The sequence below is a fragment of the Herpailurus yagouaroundi genome, unplaced genomic scaffold (assembly GCF_014898765.1).
Source record: "Herpailurus yagouaroundi ecotype Mexico unplaced genomic scaffold, PumYag 159, whole genome shotgun sequence".
Classification (NCBI taxonomy): domain Eukaryota; kingdom Metazoa; phylum Chordata; class Mammalia; order Carnivora; family Felidae; genus Herpailurus; species Herpailurus yagouaroundi.
The window spans coordinates 1,376,807-1,392,351 of record NW_024412400.1 but is presented as its reverse complement, the minus strand read 5'-3'; the positions used below and the strand labels follow the sequence as shown (position 1 = coordinate 1,392,351).

The window sequence follows — 15,545 nt, the reverse complement described above, 5'->3', positions numbered from 1 at the left end:
CACTGGTCTGCCAGAGCTCTGAGACGGGCTCTCCAGCATCCGGTCAAACATGGGAAGCCCCGATTTGCCGCGAGCTGGCTACCTCTTGGTGGTCGGCCGCCAACTGGCCCTTGGCAGCAGTCATGCGGAGAACTCCCAAGGCTGCGGAGCCCCGTGGGAGGCGACACCGCGTTCTTCTGTATGAGAATCAATGGGTGACAGGGCTGGGCTGTCACCACACACAAGGCTGAGGCTGAAGCCTAAACAGAGGACAACCCCCTCCCCCAATGCCCCAGGCAGGTGACGGGGACCCACCTGGCACCAGGAGGAGGCATAAGTGACCATGCCAGGAATCTGGCCCAGGCCGGGAGAGCACAGCACCGTCCGCTCCAACAAGAGGGACCGGGATAGCCGGGTAACCGTGTGCTGGGCCACCCCTGCACTGACGGAGAAGTGGGGGGCTACCCGGAGACTCCGGGTGGTGCTGAGGAATTGTTTTGATAGGGACTGGGAAACCGAAGACCACAGTGCCACTGGCAGGTAGTTTTGACCGGGTTTCCCTTCTTTTCAGTAAACATGCCTTCAAATACGCCGTGAACCAAAAAGTGCATTCGTCCCCTCGGCGAATGTTACGAAGGGCCTCTTCCTTTGCACAAGGTACCACGCCAGCCCTCTTTCCAACCTCAGGGCCTTTGCCCGAGCTGGGTCCCCTGCCTGGATTTCTCTTTTTGCTCTTACCCATCATTCACACTTCGTTTGAATGTCGCTTCCCAGCAAAAACTCTCCTTCATGCCCAGATGAGGTCTCCTGGACCCCCGGACCTCACCATGTAGCACACGTCAGCGCTATGCTTGTGTCATTAGTTACTGGTGGGGTCATTTGAAGAAAGGCCCTCTCCTTTGCTACGTGGCAGGGCTCTAGGAGGGCAGGCACAGTGCCTGTCCTGTCCACAGATCGTCCTCCGCCCTGCACACCACAGGGCCTGACGTTCGAGAAGTATTTGTTGAACGAATGAACAAAGGAAGGGAGGCGAAGAGGAAGGAAGGGAGGGAGGAATGAAGGGTTGCCGCGCTCCCTCCCGGCCCTCTCGGTGACCACAGTATGATATCGTCCCCACTTCTGTTCTTTACCCTTTAAAGAGGAAATACTGGGATGTGTGCAATACATTCCTGCTGTTTGTACGCTGCCCAGTCTGTGGTATTTTCTAGCAGCCAGAGAGGACTTAAGGCACCTACTATGCCCCACTTCAGATGCAAGGGCTATAGATATTTGATGCTTTATTCTGCAGCTCAAAAAAGACCAGATAATATAAAGGCCACATTTTCTTGTTAGTATTTTGCTCATAAGACTTGGGAAGAAAGGAGACTTACAAAAACTGAGCACTAAGTCTACCCAAGTGGGATCCTGGACCAGGAAAAGGACATTAGGGGAAAAACGGGAAATCTGAATAGACTTTGTAATTTAGCTAATGGTGTTGCACTGGTGTTCATTTCTTGGTCTCAAGGAGTGTCCCACAGTTATGTAAGATGTTGACATTGTGGAAGCTGGGGGAAGGGTATCCGTGAACTCTGTTTTATCCTTGCAACTTCTATGTAAATCTAAAACTATTCCAAAATAAAAAGTTTATTCAAGAACAGTTTGCCCAGTTTCTTATTTCGAAGTGTTACAAAATGCAGATTTCTGAGCAGAAAGGTGATGGGTGACTTCTATCGTCTTTACTACGCCTTCTCTGTGTTCTACAAGAGCATGTATTGCCTTTCTAATTAGAAAAGAAAGTGTTTTTTACTAAAAAATAATTAAATAGCTTGGTTTAGAGAATATTCAAGGGCGTATAAGTTTTTTTGGGTTTTGTTTTGAGAGAGAGAGTGTAAGCAGGGGAAAGGGGTAAAGGGAGAGAGAGAGAGAGAGAGAGAGAGAGAGAGAGAGAGAATCTCAAGCAGGCTTCAGGCTCAGCACAGCCCAACACGGGGCTCGATCCCATGACCCTGGGCTCACGACCTGAGCTGAAACCAAGAGTCGGACGCTCAACCAACCGAGCCACCCAAGGCGCCCCCTGTGGGCACTTAAGATCAGAGGGTAAAAGATACACCCATCCATCATCTGACTGCGACAAAAGCGGATTCTCAGTGGCGCACGAAGGCGCGTGTGAACCTCATGCCCGGAAGCTGCACTGGCGCTGGGCCCTCGGGTCCGAAGGCAGGTGCCGCTCGTGTTTCCTGCGGGGGCAGTCAAGGCCGACGGCGTGGGCGTCTCAAAGGACACTGCTCGAACTAAGCTGCCAATCGCGATCGCGTAGAGGTTCTTCTGGTCCCCTCGGCCCCGTCAAGACCTCCCATCGCTGTCCCGGCGTGTGTGGCCCGGGAGGCCAGGCGGGACCCGGACGGGGGTGTGCCGCCGGCCCCCAGAGCCGGCCCTGCGCCAGGCCCAACCTCGGCTGCCTCCTCGGGGCGAGGGAGAAGCGTTCTCGGAGGCCGGAGACGCCAAACGGCTGCCAATGAGCCTGCCGCTCTGAGGCCTTCCTGGACCCGACGCTGGAAAACGGCGGGCGGCTCCGTCCCCCTTGCAAAGCGAAGCCAGAGGCGACTACTCGCGGTCACACAACCGGAGGCTCCGGCGTGAGCCCGAGGGCCGCGGTTTTGCGGCGCTCTGCCCTCGCCGTAGCCCGCCCTCTCTCCTCATCGTGGCCGCGATCATCAGCTGTCTCTTCCAGACCTCTCGAAGACGGTACGAGCTGGTCTGAATCCCGCTCAGAGAAAGCTTTCCTCTCCCAAGTTGGAAGAAGTGCCATTTCACACAAAGAAGGCTGTGCAAAGGGACGCCGGTGGTGTTTCTCTGAATATCCTCTGCTGGTCCAATAGATGCGGAAAGCAGCCCTCTGTCCCCTGCAGAGTAGCCGCAGCTCTGGACCCCCTGTCGTCTGGGATCATACCTCTGTCCCAGCATGGAGGCTGGAATGACCCCCCCCCCCCCCCCCCCCGCTTGGGGCAGTGTGGCCTGGCTTGCGGGTTCCAGGCCCATCCCTGGGTCACTGGCTGCTGCTTCTCAGACGCCTGTGCCTGCCCCGCCCCCGCCTCCAGTCCCCGCCCCATGTTTATTCCCCCCTCTCCTTGCTGCCGGGACACAGGGCCCCTCCCCAAAGCTAGCAGCAGTTGCAGTGGGACCAAGCGCCAGTCTTCAGCCTGGCATTGGGGCTCCCCCAGGCTCTCCTGCTGTCAGACAAGTCTCCCTCGCTCCCTCGCTCCCTCGCTTCTACCCCTAGACATCTGCCCCTCTTTTTCTAAGGTCCTCCCTGCTCCCACCGAAATTCTGCCCATTGCCTAGCCTGACTCAAGTCCAGCCGTGTAGCGGGGCCCAAGGACAGACATCATCAGGGTGTTGAGGACACAGGATGCTAGGACCACCCGGACCTTCAGCCACACAACTGCACCTCCGCAGGCCTTTGAATGATTTGTATGTGCCTTAAAACGGGAGAAGAAACTTTTAAATGAACTAGTCTCCAAGCGTGGGCTTGGGACCATCAACAACGGCAGAATCGCCGTGCCAGAAACGCAACATCCTAGGTCCTACCCCAAACATAAAGGAATGAGAACTTCTGGGGGTGAGACCCCGGAATCTGCACGTTTGATGCCCTGATGTGGCTCTTCTGCATTTTCCTTATAAATTATAAGTTGTATAAATACAAATTACAAATCCCTATAATTTTAATAGTAAATTTTAATAACGATTTCAATAATAACTTAAATTATATTAATTATAAATTAGTATACATTGCTATAGACATTGGGTATTAAATAGGAATACAGGTTATTCGTCACTGTATGTGATGATTTTTTACTTTATACTTGAAATACATTTAGCAAATCAGAATCAGGGATAGGGCTCCCGCCCCGTTCAGCCACTGTATACTCTGTGGCTGTCCTGTTTCCAGAAAAACATCATTGTATTTACACACATGTACACATTCCTAGGGAAACCGCATATGATTATTTTGTTCGGGATTTTACACAAATGGTATCTTTTGTGTCATTCTGCCACTTTCTTTTTCATACTCAGCAATATCTTTTGAGGAACTTTCCATATTAGAGAGCAGTGGGCCACCTTGTACAAGGACCACCAACTATTCCCTTGTGTATATATATATATATATATATATATATATATTGAAGCCATTAGTGGACAGTTGGGTTATTACAGTTTTTTGGTAGTGCTACAGGGAACATTCTTGAACATAACCTCCTGCACCAGAGCGTGTAGGTTTCTTTGGGGACAGAAACAGCAAAAAGCTGAAACGCGGTTGGTAATGCAGGGATGGGCATTTTATTATTTTATTTATTTTTTTAAGTAGGTTCCACAGTCAGTATGGAGCCCAATGTGGGGCTTCAACTCAGGACCCTGAGGTTAAGAGTCAGGCCCTAATCAACTGAGCCACCCAGGCACCCTAAGGGATGAGTATTTTATTTTGTTGATGTTTATTTATTTTTGAAGGGGAGCGAGAGACAGCGTGAGCTGGGGAGGGGCAGAGAGGGAGGGAGACGCAGATTCTGAAGCAGGCTCCAGGCTCTGGGTCAACACACAGCCCGATACGGACCCGCCACCCGCAAGATTATAACCTGAGCTGAAGTCGGCCGCTCAACTGATTGAGCATTTTAAATTTTAAATGCTGTTACCCAAGCCCCTGGGCGCTATAAGGGAGTGTGTTAAGTGTCATTAAAGGAGGGCTCAAGGGCTTTGCACTTTCAAGTTCAGTCTCTTCGTTTTGGGGTTGATTTCACACGAAGTCTGGAGTTGAACATTCTGTTATGGCATCTAAAGATGCTTGCACTTCCTTCCCAGGACTAGTACAGCTGGCCCGGACTGAACCTCCTCTGCACTCTTCACGGGCTCCCTTATTTCATCCTCAAATCGCTGGTCCTTTGAGGCAGGTACTCCCAGAATACCAATGCCAGACCGAAGCCCTCACCAAGCCTGGAAGGTAGTGAAGCAGTCCTTGCAAGGTTCAAAGCCAGTGTCCTCTGCACTCCCTTGGCGGTGGCTGTTCAGATTCTGGGTAAGCAAGGGACCCACGGGACCTAAACGCACGTACCTGGACTGAGGCTTCTTCAAAGGCATATTCAAAGTTGACTCATCTCAGGAATTCATTAGGAAATGACCCACACGGAAAAGCCGATAGGACGCGCAATGCGGGTGATGCTATAGTGGGTACAAGTAAAATTCAGATCTTCATCTGGATGCTGGTGAAAGACTCCCTCCGAGTTGCTGCGGCAGAGACGGAAATTTGGGGGGAAGTCATCATCAGCACTGTTACAAACAAAAGAAACCTGGGCAAACTTTGCTTTTGTCCCACGGGCTGGGCATTTCACTCTACGCTCTGAGTCATCTCCGTGACTGGGAACAAGACGCTGACCTCATGTGCCTTCAGAGGGGAGCTTTCTTATAGTTCTCTGGGGCTGTCGTGATAGACACTGAATTTAACAACAGCCCCAGGCCTCGGGCCTTCAGGAGCACAATTGCAGTCTGCCTGTTTTTTCTCTTTGACACTTTTTACAGAGAGAAAAACGTGTGGCTTTTCTTGATGAGCAAACAGCCAAAGGTGTTTGGAAAGGTCTATCATTTTTCTGGTGGCAAGACACCCTAAACTAAATTCATTAGCAGCTCTTCTGTTTGGAATTTCAAAATATTCCCTGACCTACATAAATTCCTTGTTGTGTCCTCTACCAACGTAAGATTAGCTGACATACACCGGGGCCAGAGAGCAAAGCTGTAGCGTAGCATAACAGAAAGGGGCTTGGAGACTGTCATTCCGTGGTTGAAGACACCAACACCCATGCTCTGGCCCCTGCTTCTTCTCTTCCTAAGATTTTTCTTCACGTCTATAGTTGTGTGAAAAGTGGATTGTAGATACCGCTGTTCAGACACGAGACTTCTCCCTAGTTCTGCATGTACCTGTCATGTATTCATGTCTCTGTATTTTCCTACCTTTTGGAAAAATATTACAGGAACACCAGGACAGACATTTGGCTATGTTTTATGAGCAGCTAACAGTAATGAGTCATATGGGCAAGTGCTGAGCTAGTGACCGCCGACTCAAATAAATCAGTTCCCTTCTCTGCTTCTCAGTTTTCTTTCCCTAAATGAGCATGACACAGTATACCCATTGGTTCATCCAGTGGACAAATATTTATTGAGCTTCGTCTGTGCTTTGTACCAGTGCAGGGTGCTAGAGCTACAGTGGTCAACGAAATACATAAGGTTCCTACCCTTACGGAATTTCGAGATCAGTGGATATCAAAACCTTGCAAGGACAAACACTCCGTATCAGTCAAAAGCAATACGTGTATCTGCTTATGGAAACATTCTTTTTTCCCCGTCTCTAAAACCAAGGATCCGGCATGTCTCCACTATGCACTGGCCCTTACTTGACCACACTTTAACGGCAATGAACTGTAGTTTCCTCAAGGACAAACGCACAGCTTTAGAATTTGCATGTTCCTGATGCTCGGGATGGTGGGGTAGCTGGCCCTGAGCCCCGAATGTGGCCTCAGGCCCAAGAGTCCCTACCCTTTTTCCTTTCCTAAATGGTCTTTCAGCTGGGGCAGGCCATTGTAGATGTTGAATATATGATCACCATGATAATAAAACTGGTATTTTTCTCCACAACTAATGATGGGTGAATCTGTGCAAAGATACCTTTGTTAATATTAATGATTTGAACAATTCAGTCCTGAGTGTGTAGACGTTCAGGGCACTGCATTTCATGTTCATTAAACCTCAACTGGTTGAGACTAATGATTTCCCTCCCCGGTTTACACCCGTGATTAGCCGCTGAAATCTGATGTAGGTCATTTTGGTCGATTTCATTTGGTGTGGAGTTAGACTTAGCTCACTGATTATAAAAGAAACCATCTTCTATCTTCACTCTCAGTTTGGATTATGATAATTTCTGGCCCTTCTCTTGGCTCTGAACTCACCCAAATACTCCATTAGCTTGAGTAACTGCAAGTTTACTACTTAGGAAGTACGGGGGATTCTCATGAATAACCCACAGCCATCCTCACTGCAGACTGAGATCTACTAATTAGTGTCAGGTCCAGGCAAAGGCCCCCCCTGGGGAGGGCCCCAATGCTGATGGGGGACCAGAGTTTAGTCAGCTCTGGTGAGTCAAGCCCCTGGGCGCTATAAGGGAGTGTGTTAAGTGTCATTAAAGGAGGGCTCAATTCTTGCCAGCAGTCTGTTCCTTTTACCACTACCTATGCCCCCAACCCTCCTCCACTCAAAGGGGCAGAACAGAGGACTGTATAAAGACAAGTAAAACCTCAGGCTGGCCATTCCAGGAGTGGCTTGAGAGAGAGACAGAGAAGAGAAAGAGAGAGAGGTGTGGTGGGCACCTGCATAACATGCCCCCCCCCCCCACTTCTCCCATCCAATCTTTCCATTGCTTTCTGAGGACTAGGTCCCTCCCCTTTTAACAACGTTCCTTTAAATTAAACTTTGAGGACAAAGGGTATTTGACACCTTAAGAAGTAGGATGCCCTAAATTTAGAGTCTCAATTCTGAACTTTCAAGTCTTGAAAGCCACTCATTCGACTACTCGTATATTTACTGAACAGATGGTCATTGAGTAGCTCCCACGTGCAAACACTGGGGATACAATGGTGAACACTTCCAGTCTCCATCTCGGAGGAGCTTATAATCCGGAGCGAATGTAAGAGATTATTGTAACTGTGTGTCGGAAAGGTCATGCCACATGGCCTGTGATGTGTTATGGGAACACAAAGGAGGCCACCCAACCCAGACCGGGGAGGAGGTAAACCAGAGGCTATAACCTACATTGCAGCTAAGACCTGAGGGACACGGAAGTAAGAAATGAGGATAGGACGTGCATATTCAGTTTACCTTTCCATCACTGTGATTGGTAACTTTGGGGGTATCAGAAAAAAGACAGGTCTTTCCTGAAGGGGGTCCGAGTGTAGCACCTGAGTATGACCTACCAAAGGCTGCCTCAGAGTGGTCATCGAGGCTCAGAGAAAACCAAGGTTAATATCAGTTAGGAGTGGAGTGCCCCTGACTTTGGGATCAAAATTCAAGAAACATTAAAGATATTTTCTGGTTTCCTTTTCTTGACTCAGCAAATTAGAGGCTAGAGGAGAAATAAAGGAAGAGTTACTAGCTCTGAAAACGTGAGTGCTAACGATTCCACGTATTGTTACCAGTTTTAAAAATAGTGCAATCTTGTCTATGTAATATAATTACTTATCATCTCCCTTGCTTAAAACAAATTGGAGTGATGTCTTCTAGGAAGATACAAGAGTGTCATGGCAGAGACACTATGAATTTGTGGTGAGAGGTTGGGAGTTGAGGGAGCACTGGAGACGGCACATTTGGCACTGATTTTTGGCCCTTGATTGAGATTTAAGGAGGGGATGGCTCAGAGTCTGGTAGAAGAGGTTGGACAAGTCATTACAAGTCAATGGAAAGTGCGAGATGCTCTGGCAACATGCAGGAACAGAATGGAGAAGCAAGCTGGGTGTCCCACGCATGGGTGAGAACACTGAAGGCATGCTAGGCAGGACTAATATCTCTAAAGTGCCCCTAACGTCCTATGCTTTCAAGTAGCCACACGACATTGTTTTATATCCTAGCTTTGCGATGATAGCATTTATTTCGGCTTTAATGAAGATAACCTCATGAAGGAAAGGAAACAGAATTTAGGGACATTGACAGGATTGTTCTTTTTTTTAAATTGCTTTCTCATTTTTGTTGCTGTTAGCATCTAGAATGCAGGAAAATCAAATTAAAATAGTAACACTTTTAAAAATTTTATACAAAATGTTCAACCATACACAAGAGTGGAGAATAAATACAACAAACCCTTTCATAGGCTACCGGATTTGTCTCTATAACTTCCCCCATCACATACACACAATTTTTGTCTGTATATGTCAGGAGGTATCTGTATCAAAGAATAACTTCTTTAAAAACAACCACAGTGGCACCTGGGTGGCTCAGTCGGTTAAGCGCCCAACTTCAGCTCAGGTCATGATCTCTCGGTTTGTGAGTTCAAGTCCACGTCGGACCCTGTATTGACAGTTCAGAGCCTGGAGCCTGCTTCAGATTCTGTGTCTCCTTCTCTGCTCCTCCCCCACTCACACTCTGTCTCCGTCTCTCTCACAAAAATAAGCATTAAAAAAAAAAAAAAAAAACAACCCAGAATGCAATTATCATGTGAGGTAATACCCAGAACATATCAAATTTTCCTAAGCTCCAATAGTATTTTTATAGTTATCTCATTCAAACTAGGGTCCAAATAAGATCTACACATCATATTTGAGCGAAAGAACACTTAAGTCTCTTTTACTCTGTAAGTTCTTCTCCCCTCCCTGTTTTCATGCCATTTACTTGAGGAAGGGGAGAAATGAGTCACTGTCCAGTGTAATATCCTACCTTCTGGACTTGGCTGACCGTTTCCTCCTCGTGTCATTCAGCCTGTTCTTGTATTTACTGCAAAAGCTGGATTAGATTCACAGATGCTGTGGCCTTTCTGACGTATTACATCACGAGGTACATGATGTCTGACCGTCCCACTTTTAGAGATGCAAAAATCGATCAGTGGGTTCAGGTGTTATCAGCACGGTCCATCCAAAGGTTCCCTGTCGACCTCTCACCTAATACTTCCTGACGGTGGCTGCCTGGATTCCTTATTTCATCATGTGTTCCCGCGTGGGGGTTTTCTAACTGTATCATTCCTTCTGTCTGTAGTAACTGGAATTCTTCTCTAAAGAACTCCTTATTACCTCTTTGGTTGCTCTGAAATACAGTTCATACCAGAAGGGCAAGGTAAGTGCTTGGATAAGTGCCTTTGTCCACTCTTAACTCAATTTAATCCCGTGTAGACATTGTTTTCCAATGTTCAAATTGTCCCCCTCCTTGGCCAGTGAGGTCTCCTCTAGTCGGCTTCTGTGTCGTTTTGACCTGACCCCAGCAGGACTCGATACCTCCCGTGCTTTTGAGAACAAGCTTCTACAAATTCTGATGAATTAACTAGACTTGGAAAATCCTTAGCCCCCCACCCCCACTACCTTTTTTTTTTTTTTTTTTTTTGCCTGTCCATGACAAGAATGTATACTAGTTGTCTTGGTTAGGAAGGCTTTCAGCTATAAGTGAGCATAATGAACAAACGAGTTTTCAATTTTTTCACAGAACACGAAGTCTGCAGCAGGCAGCTGTTAGCATTTGTTCAGCAGCTCCTGAGGTCCAGAGCCAGCATTGCTGTGATTCCCTTGGCCTCCCCTTCCTGGTTGCAAGATGGCAGCTCCTATTCCAGGCATCATGCCCAACTGGGGCAGGAAGAAAGGGGAAGACCAGAGCCAGCTGCAGCTGTCCCTTTGTATCAGAAAAGCAAAAGCTTTCCCCAAACCGCCATGCCACCCCCCTCCCACCCAGCTGAATTCTACTCAGATCTTATTGGCCAGACTGGATTGGATGGACACCCCTATTTGCAAGGGAGGCCAGGAAAGTGAGCACTTAGTTTTGCTGGGTTCCGTGGTCCAAGCAAGCAAGGGAGTGGGGGCTGGGAGTGAAGAGAGGCTACGAGTTCTGGGAGAGCGGTCCTGAGTCCTGAATCAATGTTCCGTATCTTTTTTTTTTTTTTTTTTTTTTAATTTTTACAGAATGTCTAATATTCCTTGTTTTGGAGTCAGTGGCACAACTGAAAACAATTGTGGGCTAGAAACGAGTGGAGCTTTACTTACACGACCGCCCTAAGGAAAGGAGTGTCAGCTGTTTGGACGGCCCTGCCCTAGCGGCTCAGCTCAGCCCTGTTCAGCTGAGATGCCAGCCCCCGCTGCAGGGTCTGTGCTGCCAAGTGTCCCTCCTCTTCCCATCTGTAAGGGGACAGAGGGTCTCACCTTCATGAAGACAGACACCTCATTTGAGCTGTAGCGGCCCGTGCGGTGGCAGAATACCTTGCGGCTAGTTTCACAGAGGCCACTCAATCTTCACACTGTGAAGCAAAGAGCAGGGCCAACACGCAGCCAGCACTCCGCCGACACCAAAACCCTGAGCTTATTCTGCAGAGACCGACACACAGCCATTGCCTGCAGCCTCCCAGTCCCGTGGCCGGGCCATCCCCTCTCCTCTGCCACCTGCCCGTGACCTCCTTACCATCCAGTAACTGAAGGCTGAAGCCTGGCCTAGCAGCGGCCCCTGAGACCCTCCTCCCACCAGCACTAGGCCATCCATTCTGTGTCCACACATTTACGGGCCGTTTAAAAAGGATTCTTTTCCTGGGACGCCCGTGTGGCTCAGCGGTTAAGCGTCCGGCTCTCAGCTTCGGCTTGGGTCATGATCTCACGGTTTGTGAGATGAAGTCCCGCACCGGGCTCTGCGCTGACGGTGTGGAGACTGCTTGGGATTCCCTCGCTTTCTCTCCCTCTGCCCCTCCACCACTCATGTGATCGTTCTCTCTCTCCAATGAATACAACTGGTTTTAGAAATTATAAAAATAAAAAATATTTTTGCTACGTTCCATGAGAAAGAACATTGTTACTATTCTTCCTGGTCATTTTTCTGGACTGTCCATGGCTGAAGGGCAAATGGGTAGTTAGCGATAACTAACTCAAGGAACGGAAGTGGATACTTTCATCGCTGACAATCTTGATTTCCTCAAGGCTCACAAGTCTTGTGTTAGAAAACCTGAGTTGTTCTGATACTGGTTCTATTTCTCCTTTAACATTCGTGCTGCAAGCAAACGAAGCCAGACTCAAAAGAACACACTCCATTTCATTCCATTTTATAGTAAGCAACGCTACAAGAGGTCACGAGTGGCTACCATTGGGGGAAACACTGAGAGGGGAAGGGCACAAGGGCCTCTGGGGTGCTGGTTTTGTTCCTTCTCAATATCTAGGTATTGAAACTGCCAGTCACTAACCCAATATCCATGTTCCTTTCTCCTTTCTGTAAGAACCCGATTTCCTTGTGGGAATGGGGATGGCACGTGAGGCGCTGAAAACCACATTTCGCGGCCTCCTTTGGAACTAGGGCTGGTCATATGACACACTACAGCCAATGAGATGCATGTGAAAATCAACGGGACTTCCAGGGAATCTCCTTTAGGCAGACAGGCTCTGTGCGCCACACCCAGAACTCCTCTGGGAGTGCACTGAAGGATATACCGCCCTCAACCTCACTCATCCCAAATGTCCATTCACGCACTCTTAGTAAAATTCCCCCATGTCACTGGGTCTGTGGTTTGGTTCATTTATTCAACAAATACTTACTGAGTGCTCACGACAAGTTGGGCATGTGCTGATCAGGTGTTCCAGATTCAGATGTCCCATGGCCAGGGCAGTAATTAGAGATGTAGGCCTGGGGTGAAGGACCAGAGCAGATGAAGGAGAAGCGAGGCCCTGGCTAACAAGGCGGGTGTGTGGGGGGGGGGGGGGGGGGAGGTGGCAGAGAGCCACTGCTCAGCTCTAGCAGGTGGTTTGACATGGGAGAAATTCAAATCTCAAGTTGCAAGATCTCATTTTTCAAGAGGGGCCAGAAATCTTGATTTTAGTTTTTGAAATTAAGTCTGCCGTGTGGGTGGACTTCTAGCTATGGCAGAGTAAAACTGGACAAAGTATATTAGTTTTCTACTGCTACGTAACAAATTATCACAAATTTAGCATCTCAATCGACACATATTTGTTAACTCACCTTCTTGTAGGTCAGAAGTCCAGGCAGACTCAACAGGGCTCTCTTGCTCAGTGTGTCACATGGCTCAAATCAAGGCATTAGCTGGACCAGGCTTCTAACTAGAGGCTTTGGAAAAGAATACACTTCCAAGCTCGTTGAGGCCAAAGTCATCACATTATGCCACATGAACATAGACAAGGAAATCAAATCCAGCAGCATGAGACAATGACCAAGTAGAACTTACCTTGGGATACAAGGTTGTTTTGGCATCTGAAAATAAAAATAATGTGTCATATTAATGTAATAGACAAAACCTACATGGTCATGTCAATACATGCAGAAAAAGCATTTTACAAAATCTAATGCTCATTCATGATGAAACTCTTAAACTCTGAATGTAAGGGAACTTCTTCAAACAGATAAAAAACCACCTAAAAAAACCTATAGCAAATATCATACTTAGTAGTGGAAGACTAAAAGTGTTTCTGAGAACAAAGCAAGAATATCTACTCTCACCACTTCTTTTTTTAAAGGTTTCATTTTTATGTAATGTCCACACCCAACATGGGGCTCAAACTTACAACCCCGAGATCAAGACTCTCCTGCTCCACTGGCTGAGCCAGCCAGGCATCCCAAAGAACTACTCAATATCACTTCTATTCAATATCATACTATAAGTTATAGGCTGTCAAGAAGATAAGAAAAAGAAATTAAAGGCGTTCAGACTGGAAAAGAAGAAATAAAACTGTCTTTATTTGCAGATGATATGATCCTATATCTGGAAAATACTAGTGTATCTGAAAATACCACCTAGAACTAATAAATGAGAATGCCACAGGATATAAAAATCAATATTTCTATATATTGATAGTGAACAACCTATAAAGAAAATAATGCAGTTCATAATAGCACTAAGAAGGAAAATATTTAGAAATAAAGGTGACAAAAGACGTGTAAGACCCAAAAACTACAAAATACTCCTGATAGAAATTTTAAAAGATCTAAATAAATGGAAAGATATACCATGTTCATGAATTGTTAAGATTCATTACTGGTAAGATGGCAATTCTCCCAAAATAGATCTATATATACAACTCAACTCCAATAAAAATCCCATCCTCAAAAAAAAATTGTTTTGGATACTAGCTCTTTGTCCGATATGTCATCAGGAAAATACAAATCAAAACCACACTCAGATACCACCTCACGCCAGTCAGAGTGGCTAAAATGAACAAATCAGGAGACTATAGACGCTGGTGAGGATGTGGAGAAACGGGAACCCTCTTGCACTCTTGGTGGGAATGCAAACTGGTGCAGCCGCTCTCGAAAACAGTGTGAAGGTTCCTCAATAAATTAAAAATAGATCTACCCTATGACCCAGCAATAGCACTGCCACAAATCTACCCAAGGGATACAGCAGTGCTGATACATAGGGGCACTTGTACCCCAATGTTTATAGCAGCACTTTCAACAATAGCCAAATTACGGAAAGACCCCAAATGTCCATCCACTGATGAATGGATAAAGAAACTGTGGTTTATATACACAGTGGAATACTACGTGGCAATGAGAAAGAATGAAATATGGCCTTTTGTAGCAACGTGGATGGAACTGGAGAGTGTTATGCTGAGTGAAATAAGTCATACAGAGAAAGGCAGATACCATATGTTTTCACTCTTATGTGGATCCTGAGATACTTAACAGAAGACCATGGGGGAGGGGAAGGAACAAAAAAAGAGAGGGAGAGAGCCAAACCATAAGAGACTCCTAAAAACTGAGAATAAACTGAGGGTTGATGGGGGGTGGGAGGGGGGGAGGGTGGATGATGGGCATTGAAGAGGGCACCTGTTGGGATGAGCACTGGGTGTTGTATGGAAACTAATTTGACAATAAATTTCATATTAAAGAATAAATAAATAAATAGTTTTGGTAGAAATTGACAAGATGATCCTAACATTTACGTGGAAGTGCAACATACTTCCCATAGCAAAACAATTTTGAAAAAGGACAATATAGTTGGAGTACTTACTCTGCCCCAATTTCAAAACTTACAATAAAACAGGGGTGCCTGGGTGGCTCAGTCGGTTAAGCGTCTGACTCTTGATTTCGGCTCAGGTCATAATCTCATGGGGTTCGTAAGCTCAAGTCGCAGGTTGGTCTCTGTGCTAACAGTGCAGAGTCTGCCTGAGATTCTCTCTCTCTCTTTCTCTCTCTCAAAACAAATAAGTGAACTTAAAAAAAAAAATAGTCAAGACTATGTCACAATAATGTAAAGACAGACACAGATCAACGGAAATGAATAGGAAGGTAAATTGATTTTCAATGAAGGTGTCAAGGCAATTCAATTAGAAAATGACACTCTGACAAATGGTTCAGGGGCAACTGACTATCCACATGCAAAAAAACAAATCAATGATAACATACATTGATAAAATAGATCCTTACTTTACATCATGCATACAAATTAACTCAAATTGGGTAATAGACTAAAATGTCAAATTGAAAACTATAAACTTGAAAAAAAAACACAGGCAAAAGCCTTTTGACTTTGGCTTAGGCAAAAATTTCTTAGATATGACAGCAAAAACAAGATTCATAAAAGAAAAATTGGATAAATTGGTATTCATCAAAATGCAAAACTTTGGCACCTCTAAAGATATCATTAAAAATATGAAAAGACAAACCACAGCCTGGGAGGAAATACTTGCAAGTCATATATCTAATCAAGGACTTGTATCTGAAATACAAAAACAAATTCCTAAAACTCAGGAAGACAAACAACCCAATTAAAAGTGGGCAAAGTATTTGAATAGATCTTTCACCAAAGCAGATATATGAATGGCTAAAAAGCACACAGACAGATGATCAACATCATTAGTCACCGGAGAAAT

At 46.3% G+C, this 15,545-nt stretch overlaps 1 long non-coding RNA gene across 1 annotated transcript; it reads right to left on the bottom strand.

The window, feature by feature from the left end:
- Nucleotides 1–10,880: 10,880 nt before the first annotated feature.
- LOC121033415 (uncharacterized) lies at nt 10,881–13,131 on the bottom strand. Its single transcript, XR_005791882.1, has 3 exons — nt 12,676–13,131; nt 12,255–12,342; nt 10,881–10,978 (listed from the first exon to the last, which is right to left on the bottom strand). It is a non-coding gene; the product is annotated as an uncharacterized LOC121033415 (long non-coding RNA).
- Nucleotides 13,132–15,545: the final 2,414 nt, after the last annotated feature.